Genomic DNA, 8,894 nt, shown 5'->3' on the forward strand with positions numbered 1-8,894 from the left:
GGGCTGAGTATTTGAGCACGTGGGAGATCCTCCCGGGGGCGGGCAGTGTAAGCACCTTGTGCCAGCCCACGAACGCTCCCTACTGCCTTTTCCCTTCCCTACCCCTTTCCAACTGGAACTTCCCTTTTTCTAGGAAGTTCCCCCGAGATCGCTCGCGGGCTCCCTTTGCCCTTGGGAGGTACCAGCTGGGCTCCAGAACCCTGGCACCACCTGAAAGCAAAGGAGAAACTGGCTGCTCGCTGCACCATCGGCGCCAGGTGGCTCCTGGGGACCGGAACCCCGAAGGATGCCCTCACAGAACAGCTTAGGGCCACTGAGCTGAGAAGAATGCGCCCGGAACAGCCCCGCCCCCGCCGCGCTCCTCCCTTCGCGCTGCAGCAGGCGCTCAGGGTCGCTGGCACTGCCTTCAGTCTCCTGGAATCCAGGGGGAACCTGCAGCCTCATTCTCAAGGTTCAGAATCAAAGGCCTCATAGCTCGCCAGCGGTCTAGGCGTCAAGACCTTGGGCCAAAGCCCACTGGGGCTTGGCCTTCTTGCCCTCAGTGAACTCTCATGACCTAGATCTGAAACAGTTAGGTGGCATATCCAGGAGGGACTTTTAACCAGAGCCCCAGGTATTGAAAGATCCCGTACTTGTAAGTATCAACTGAGAGCAGCCTTGTGCCGACCTGTGTCCTGGATACTGGCTTCTTCCTGCAGGTCTGCCTTGGAGACAATCACAGAAAAATATCAGGGAACTGGGCAAAGTCCCAAAGAAGTGGTTCAGAAAACTGGGCCACTCTGGTCCCAAGTTGGAGTCATCCCTCTGGGGAATGGTCTCCAGACCCCATAGGCGGCCCTTGCAAGACCCAGTAGACAAGCAGAAAAGGAGGAGGTTCTTGGTGCATGTAAAAGCGGAAGTGCAGTGGGGGCAGAAGATGGAGAGGGTTTAGAGGGCACAGAGGGGTGAACTTGCTAGCAGAGCAGGAAGACAAGGCAGGGTCAGTGTCCGGGACCAGGCTGTGGGAATCCTGCCCAGCAGGATGTGTTACCTGGATCACAAAATTAGAGTCTTCATACAACTCCATCTTTATTATTTGGTTATGTTGGAGTTACCTGGTTTAAAAGGGTATGTGACTTGATTGAGTCATTAGTCACTGAAATGGAAAGCCCAAGCCAATTGCCCTGGATTTGATTCCAGTTTGTAGTGGCCCCATGATCAGCAGAGCACAACTATGCTCCACTGGGCTTTCATTACAGATTTTCCAGAAAACAATCGCCAGGCCTTTCTTCCAAGGTGCTTCTGAGTAAAGTCAAACGGCCCACCCTCTGGTTAGCAGCAAGCCCATTAACTCTTTGCACCACCCAGGAACTCCAAGTCAGTAAGAGGCTTAAAGACACATAGACTGTAAGACTTGCCCAGTTCAGCGCCTCACGTAACGCCTACGTTTATCCTCTACTGTCCCCTCCAAAGCGTCATGCACTGTATGCTCGAAATCCTGCCACTGACAAGGACGCCGTTGAGGGAGTCTGTGCCCTCTTCAGACAGCTGTCAAATGCTCTTCCTGAGACTGACCTGCAATGCACACTTCACTGCAACTTGTGCCAGTGCACTAATCCTACCCCACCTGCCCCCACCCCTACCTGCCCACCAGCTGTGCAGATACAGTCACAGCCCCTGTGGTGGCAAGCAACAGATGGCTGGACTCAACCTTATTTAAGAAAAAAGAATTAGTGGTTCATAAACGTGTAAAGTCCAGTGGACGGATTGGCTTCAGGCACAGCTGGATCCAGGGTGTAAGCAATGTCATCAGAACTTGGTCCTTTCCAACTCTGCTCTGCCACTGCGTTGGTTTCAATCTCAGGTTCTGGGTACTTGCAGGATGGTGGCAAGAATTCCAATTTCTCATCCACTCAGGGTCAAGTCTGGCAGGATAAAACTCTGCCTTGGTCCCAACACTCCCAGCAAAAGTCTCATTGAATGTCCTTGGTCCTGTCCAGTCCTGACCCAGTCACTGTTGGCTAGGGCATCATGATGGATTGATGATGTCAGCTTGGGTCACTTCCTTCATACTTACACTGGGAGTAGAACCTTCACCCAAAGCCCCTAGCCAGAAAGTGGAGGAAAGATGAGCCCACAAACAGAAGGCTGATACTTTAGAGTAGGGGAGATGTTCATGGAAAGGCAAACTAAAGGACCAGGGCACCCCCTTCCGTGCCACAACCACGCAGAGTGAAGACAACTAGCATGTCCCCCTGGGTTCTTGTGCGACCCTAGGATCTCCAACCAGTAAAAGACAGTTATTCTGGGCGATCCATGAGAAGGCGCCCCAACTTCTGCCTTTGTCAATACCGACTTGCAGAAGCACCTTTGAACAAAGCTACAGTGCCGTTCCTGACGGTCGCCATCAGCTGCTTGGTCTCTTTCTTCTCCACTCCCATCCACCCCGTCATCTGCCTAAATGGTCTCTTCCCATTTATCAAAATCATCCATCAAGAGAAGGCTAACGTCTCGTGTATTGCATAAACCCGTATGAGAATTTCTCACGGGCTTCATCTCACAGAATGTATCTTTTAAGACAGTCCTTCCTTGAAGGGCAGATGGGCTGTGTTCCCCATGAAAGGGACTTCCACTAGTATCTTGGGTGCCCTAGGTTCCTCAAAGCAGGCAGCCACCCCTATGTGTTTGGAGATGGCTGGTTCTCAGAGTGTGGCCCCTGCAGCTGTCCAGCTGTGTGTGCCAAGCAGGTAGAGACTCTAGAAGCACCAGGTGGCTGCACCAGTCATTAGAAGTGCCCACCAGGGAGCCAAGAAGCCAGGGCAGGCAGGAGAGAAGAAAGGCAGCACCTGGCGGTCTTTATAGGGCTCCTATGGAATGCGATGTTTCTCCCGTGAAGGAAGTGTGGGTCCGGTCTCCAGCAGCCGCAGAAATGCTCTGTCATATAAATGAAATAAACATGGTAAGCGCTTCTTTGATCATGATGAACGCCGTAACTGACAGGTGTGAGGCTGATCTCAGAAAAATCATTTCAGAATTTAAGTGCCCAAACAAACATGGTTTTCCCCAGTGCTTTGGTGGCTGCGCACATTATCCAAGTGCTGCATTGGGAGGATGTCTCATAGTGAGTGAAGATCATGCCAAGAAAATCAGCTTTGTCCCTCCATAGTCATGCTTGTGGTGTTGGGTTGTTGTTGTTTTTTAAACCCCAACCACTCTGTTTATGGTGATGGAAAATTTGGCAATGGATATTGGTGATGGTTGCACCACATAATTGATGTCATCGGTATCACTGATACACATGAAAAACGTTGAATTGGCAAATATTATGTTATATATATATATATATATATATATTTACAACTGTAAATATGGTTTGAGGGACATCATCTAACCTCCTCTAACTGCATGAAGGGAAGGGAGACTTGTTATCAACCTCAACAGCCCGGGGCTGATTCCTATGAGGCGAAGGTCAGACACACCTCCTCTCCCAACCTTTTCACCAGTTCTGACACCAACCATCCCTCCCACACCACTCCTTACTTCTCTGCTGCGTTCAGTTATTCATTGCAATGGCCACACAGAACTCACAGACCAGACTCACAATTATGGATTTTATTAGGGAAATAATAGGTTACAATTCAGCATCAGAAATGACTCAGGATATAGTTCTTCCATCAGGAAAGCCTCTTCTTAGCCATTACCACAGGCAGATCTCTCAGCCCTGTGGCCCCTTGGCCTCTGCCCCTCTAGGGCAAGTATTACAAAGCTCCTTACCTCCACCAATACATGCCTGGAGGCACCACACTCTGCCAGCAATTCTCTTGCCCAAAGCACCCGGCTTTCTCACTCCATGAGCCAGGAAGCCAACTAGGCTATCTCCTGCTGGTCTCCTGCTTCTGTTTCCTCTATGGTGCCATTTCTCTGCCATGCTTCTCACCATCTCTCATCATGTCTGGTGTTACAGCTCTCTCTCTCAGTCTCCTGGGTCTAGGAGATTCTCAGCACAGAGATCCTGGGTCCAAAGGACATGGTCTACTCCTGCCTCTTCTTTGCTCGTCACCTCTGGGGTGGCTCATCTTAGGCCCTAGTGGGATGGCAAAACTGACAAATCCCCTCATTAGGGTTCCATATACCTTATTTGTACAGCCCACCCCCACAACAGTCCTGTGTACCTTATTCACACTATTAACAAGATATCTAATCCCTTCATGGGCCATAGGCACCCCATTTGCATAGTCCCACCTAGTCATTTGATGGGAGTTACAAGGATATGGCCAGAGAACCATGTTAAGTAATTCACTGCATTGCAACAACGTTAAAAAGAAAACAGCATTGTCCAGCATGGCATTCCCCTACTGACCAGACTTTGAGTTGTTTCCAAAAACCAAAGCCACTTTCAAAGAACACAAATTTGTAGCAGTTTCTTATCATCTTCTTTCCAGTAGGTACACTTTGTATCCCAGGGACACCTACGTTGCTACTCTAAGAGTATGTCCCAGAAAGAGGCAGATAGTGACCCTCATCTACAAAGATACACCCAAGCCTTTTCACTGTGATTACCTATACAAATATGCTGATGTTAGTAAAGGATCCAAGAATTTTGGAAGAGGTCATCAAGTTCAGCCTACAACCTGAATCATGAATGTCTTCTAAAGGGGAAGGAGGAACACTCATTGTTCACAACATTTCCAGAGAGTTCTATTTATGTTTAAGTGGAAACAGACCTACATCTATGGGTCCAGTTTTGGGGGTCACACAGAATAAATTTAGTACCTATTCTTCTACGTTGTAGTCCTTTAATTATTCCACGAGAGTGAAAGCGAAATTGATTCTCTTCCTGGCCTTCTCTTTTTCAAGCTAAATATTCCCTGTCCTTTTACTTACTTTTAAGGAATAGTGTTTATACGACCTCTAAGGATATGGCCCTTGACCCATCGTTGACAGGGGCAAAGACAAATTCTTCATAATAAGAGGTAATTTTTCTGATTCCAGGAAAGAGATAAAGCACAGTGGAATGAATTAATCCTTTCATTTTCTTAGCGTAGGTATTATTCAGTCAAAAGCTAAAATTATGAGTAAAAGAAATCTTCTGGGAAAGACGGTAATTCATTTATCACAAAGGTATAAGGACCTTTCTTTGCTAGCAGGACATTCCTATTCTTTTCTAATTTACCACATGAAGTTAGAATATCACTCCTCTCATTGAATCCAAGAGAGAAATCTTTTCGTGGGAGCCACCAATAGGATTATCATTGCTATAGACGCTGTGGCACAAATTAGGGTCCTAGGACTTTAGTGAAATAAAAATAAAAAGTCTTCATACTTAGCATCTACCTAGTTCTCCAATTCTGTTCCCTCAGGGAGATGGATTGACACAATAGTCCAAACAACGGACTGAAACAGGGCGATGATTATGAAGACGGCGCAGAGAGGGCACTTCGTTCTGCTATTTATAAAGTCGCTGAGTCAGGGCTGACCCCATGGCACGGATCAACAGCAGTTCTGCTCCTTCACTTCTCAGAAGTCCAGAGCCTTACCAGACCCCACAGGGAGCCAGGGCCAGACCCCAGGTCTCCTCCCTCATAGACAAAGCTCATTAGTGACATCCGGTTGAATCTTGGCTCATCTGGCTTCCTGGTGTCAACAAGCACAGAGCAAGACCCAAGAGAGATGGATGGAAAAAACAAAAAGGATTTAGTGGACTCATACAAATGGACAATTTGTTTTTCACAAAGATGTCAAAGCAATTCAATGTGGAAAGATGGTCTTTTCAGCAAGCAATGCTGGGTACCCTCATGAAAACAGAGTGAACTTCTCTTCCTACTCCACAGCACATGCAAAAGTTAATTTGAGATATAACATACATATCAATATAAAGGCTAATATCATGAAGCTTCTAGAAGGAGATGTAAGGAGGAGATCTTCACATAGTTGGTACAGGCAAAGATTTCTTAAGATCCAAAAAGCAACAGCCTTAAATGAAGAAATGAATAAATTGAACTTCATCAGAATTTAAAAATCTGCTCTTTGAAAGGCACTGTTGAGAAAATGAAATATTAAGTCACACATAAGGAGAAGATACTGTGATACATAGGAATAACAAAGGAGTAGTGTTCAGAATGTATATTCTTAAGAATCCCTGCAAATCAGGGACATCAAGCTCAATTGGCATAACATACTACACAAAACATTGTTCCACCTCCTACTTTGGCGAGTAGTGACTGGAATCTTAAAATCTTGCAAGCTGCCATCTAGATGCAATGATGGGTCTCTCCTCATCCAGAACAAAGAAGAATGAAGAAAAACAAAAATTCATGGAAACAATTAGTCCTAGCAACTGGTACACCATCTGATCTGCAGCCTATATGACTATGAGACCAGAAGAACTAGATGATGCCTGGCTATCACTGTCAACCACTTGGAAGGGGATCTATGTAGGAGATCCTGGATAGAGAGGGAGAACAATGTGGAACAAAACTCATTTGGAGAAAAAAAAAAGGGATTGGGGGACCAGGTTTGCTGGTCCGATAGAGGCTGGTGGTACCACTGAGACTGTGGTCCCTAGCTGCCCTTCAGGTCTGGAATTGAACCCACACCTGGGACTTCCAGCCAAACAAAACACAGGCATATGAGTTGAACATTTACCTGAGGTACATACATTCCTTGGAGAGAAAAATCATGGGAGAAAGAAGGGCTGCTTATGCACAGGGAGACAGCTCAGGGGGCAGGAGAGTATGGAGGGATGGACACAGGGAAGGGGTAACTATGGGGAGGAAGTGGGAGGGGAGCTGTTGCATTGTGGTAAATTGTGGTCAATGTCATGAGACAAAGTGTATGTGAACTGCTGTATGGAAAGTGAATTTGCTCTGTAAATCTTCACCCAGATCACAATTTAAAAAAGAAAGAAAGAAAGAAAGAATCCCTGCAAATCAATGATAAGAAGCAACAACCCCATTTGAAAAAATAGACAAAAGATCTGAATAGGCACATCACAAAAATGCAAATGAATGGCAAAAAAAAAAAAGAAAAAACACAAAATATTATCATCATAAAAATCCTCACAACTGGACCAATAAACAACATTGTGATAAACAGAAAAGAGACTGAAGCTGTCAAGGATCTCATTTTACTTGGCTCTGCAACCAATACCCATGGAAGCAGCAGTCACGAAATCAAATGAATTACGTGTTTGGCAAATCTGGGGCAAAAGACCTCTTTAAAGTGTTAAAAAGCAAAGATCTCACTTTGAGGACCAAGGTGTGCTTGACACAAGCCATAGTGTTTTCAATTGCCTCATATTAATGGGAAAGCTGGACAATGAATGTTGTTGTTATGTGCCATCGAGTCGGCCCCGACTCATAGCGACCCCCTCCTTGGGTTTCCAAGGCAGTATCACTACAGAAGTAGGACTGCCCAACCTTCCTTCTGAGGAGTGGCTGGTGGGTTTGAACTGCCAGCCTTCTGGTTAGCAGTCGAGTGCCTTAGGCACTATGCTACCAGACATAGTGTTTTCAATTGCCTCATATTAATGGGAAAGCTGGACAATGAATGTTGTTGTTATGTGCCATCGAGTCGGCCCCGACTCATAGCGACCCCCCTCCTTGGGTTTCCAAGGCAGTATCACTACAGAAGTAGGACTGCCCAACCTTCCTTCTGAGGAGTGGCTGGTGGGTTTGAACTGCCAGCCTTCTGGTTAGCAGTCGAGTGCCTTAGGCACTATGCTACCAGAGCTCCTAGGGCAATGAATAAGGAAGACTAATGAAGAACTAGGAGCTCTGGTAGCATAGTGCCTAAGGCACTTGACTGCTCACCAGAAGGCTGGCAGTTCAAACCCACCAGCCACTCCTCGGAAGGAAGGTTGGGCATTCCTACTTCCGTAGTGATACTGCCTCGGAAACCCAAGGAGGGGTTGCTATGAGTCGGGGCCGACTCGATGGCAAATAACAACAACAACAACAACAATGCAGAACTGATGCCTGTGAATTTTGGTATTGATGAAGACTACTGAATATACCACAGACTACCAGAAGAATGAACAAATCTGTCTTGGAGGAAATACAGCCATAATGCTCCTTAGAAAAGAGGATAGCAACACTTCATCTTATGTACTTTGGACATGTTATAAGGAGGGCACAGTCTCTCGAGAAAGATACTATGCTTGGTAAAGTAGAGGGTCAGCAAAAAAGAGGAAGCCCTTCAGCGAGATGCACTGAAACAGTGGCTGCAACAATGGGTTCAAACACAGTAACGCTTGTGAGGATGGTGCAGGACAGGGCAGTTTTGTGTTCCGTTGTATCTAGGGTCTCCATGAGTCAGACCAGAGTCGCTGGTAACTAAGAACAGCATAAATGATCGTCAGAGAAACACAAATCAAAACCACAATGAAATTTCAGTGCACATTCAGCAGAATGGCTAAAAATTAAAAAGACTGATAACAACAAGTGTTGGCAGTGATATGGAACAGTGGCAACTCTCATAAACTACCACTGAGAATGTAAAATGGTACAATCACTTTGGAAACAATTAGCCTATCTTTTTATAGGGTTAAATACCAGTAATTCCATTTCTAGGTATTTCCAAGATAAACGAAAGCGTATACACATAAGAAGACTTGTACAAAATGTTCATAGCATTCACCAAAATGTTGGAAACAACCTGAATGTCCACTAACAGAAGAATTGACAAATTATGGCACATCCATACAACGGAACAGTACTATAAATACATAAATAGTTCTCTTTCCAGTTCTAATGACTGGGTGTTTTGCATAATTATGCTGATTGAATTGTGGATAATTATGCCAATTGAGTTAACTCAGGGCCACAGACACACTCCTGAAACCTGGAGGACAGAGCGTGAGAAAGGGGTCAATCCTTAAACTTCAGTCAGGTGCGATTTCAGAAGAAAGGTAAACA

This window comes from Orycteropus afer, unplaced genomic scaffold (genome assembly GCF_000298275.1).
Source record: "Orycteropus afer afer isolate SDZICR_OR568_19922 unplaced genomic scaffold, OryAfe1.0 scaffold00038, whole genome shotgun sequence".
Classification (NCBI taxonomy): domain Eukaryota; kingdom Metazoa; phylum Chordata; class Mammalia; order Tubulidentata; family Orycteropodidae; genus Orycteropus; species Orycteropus afer.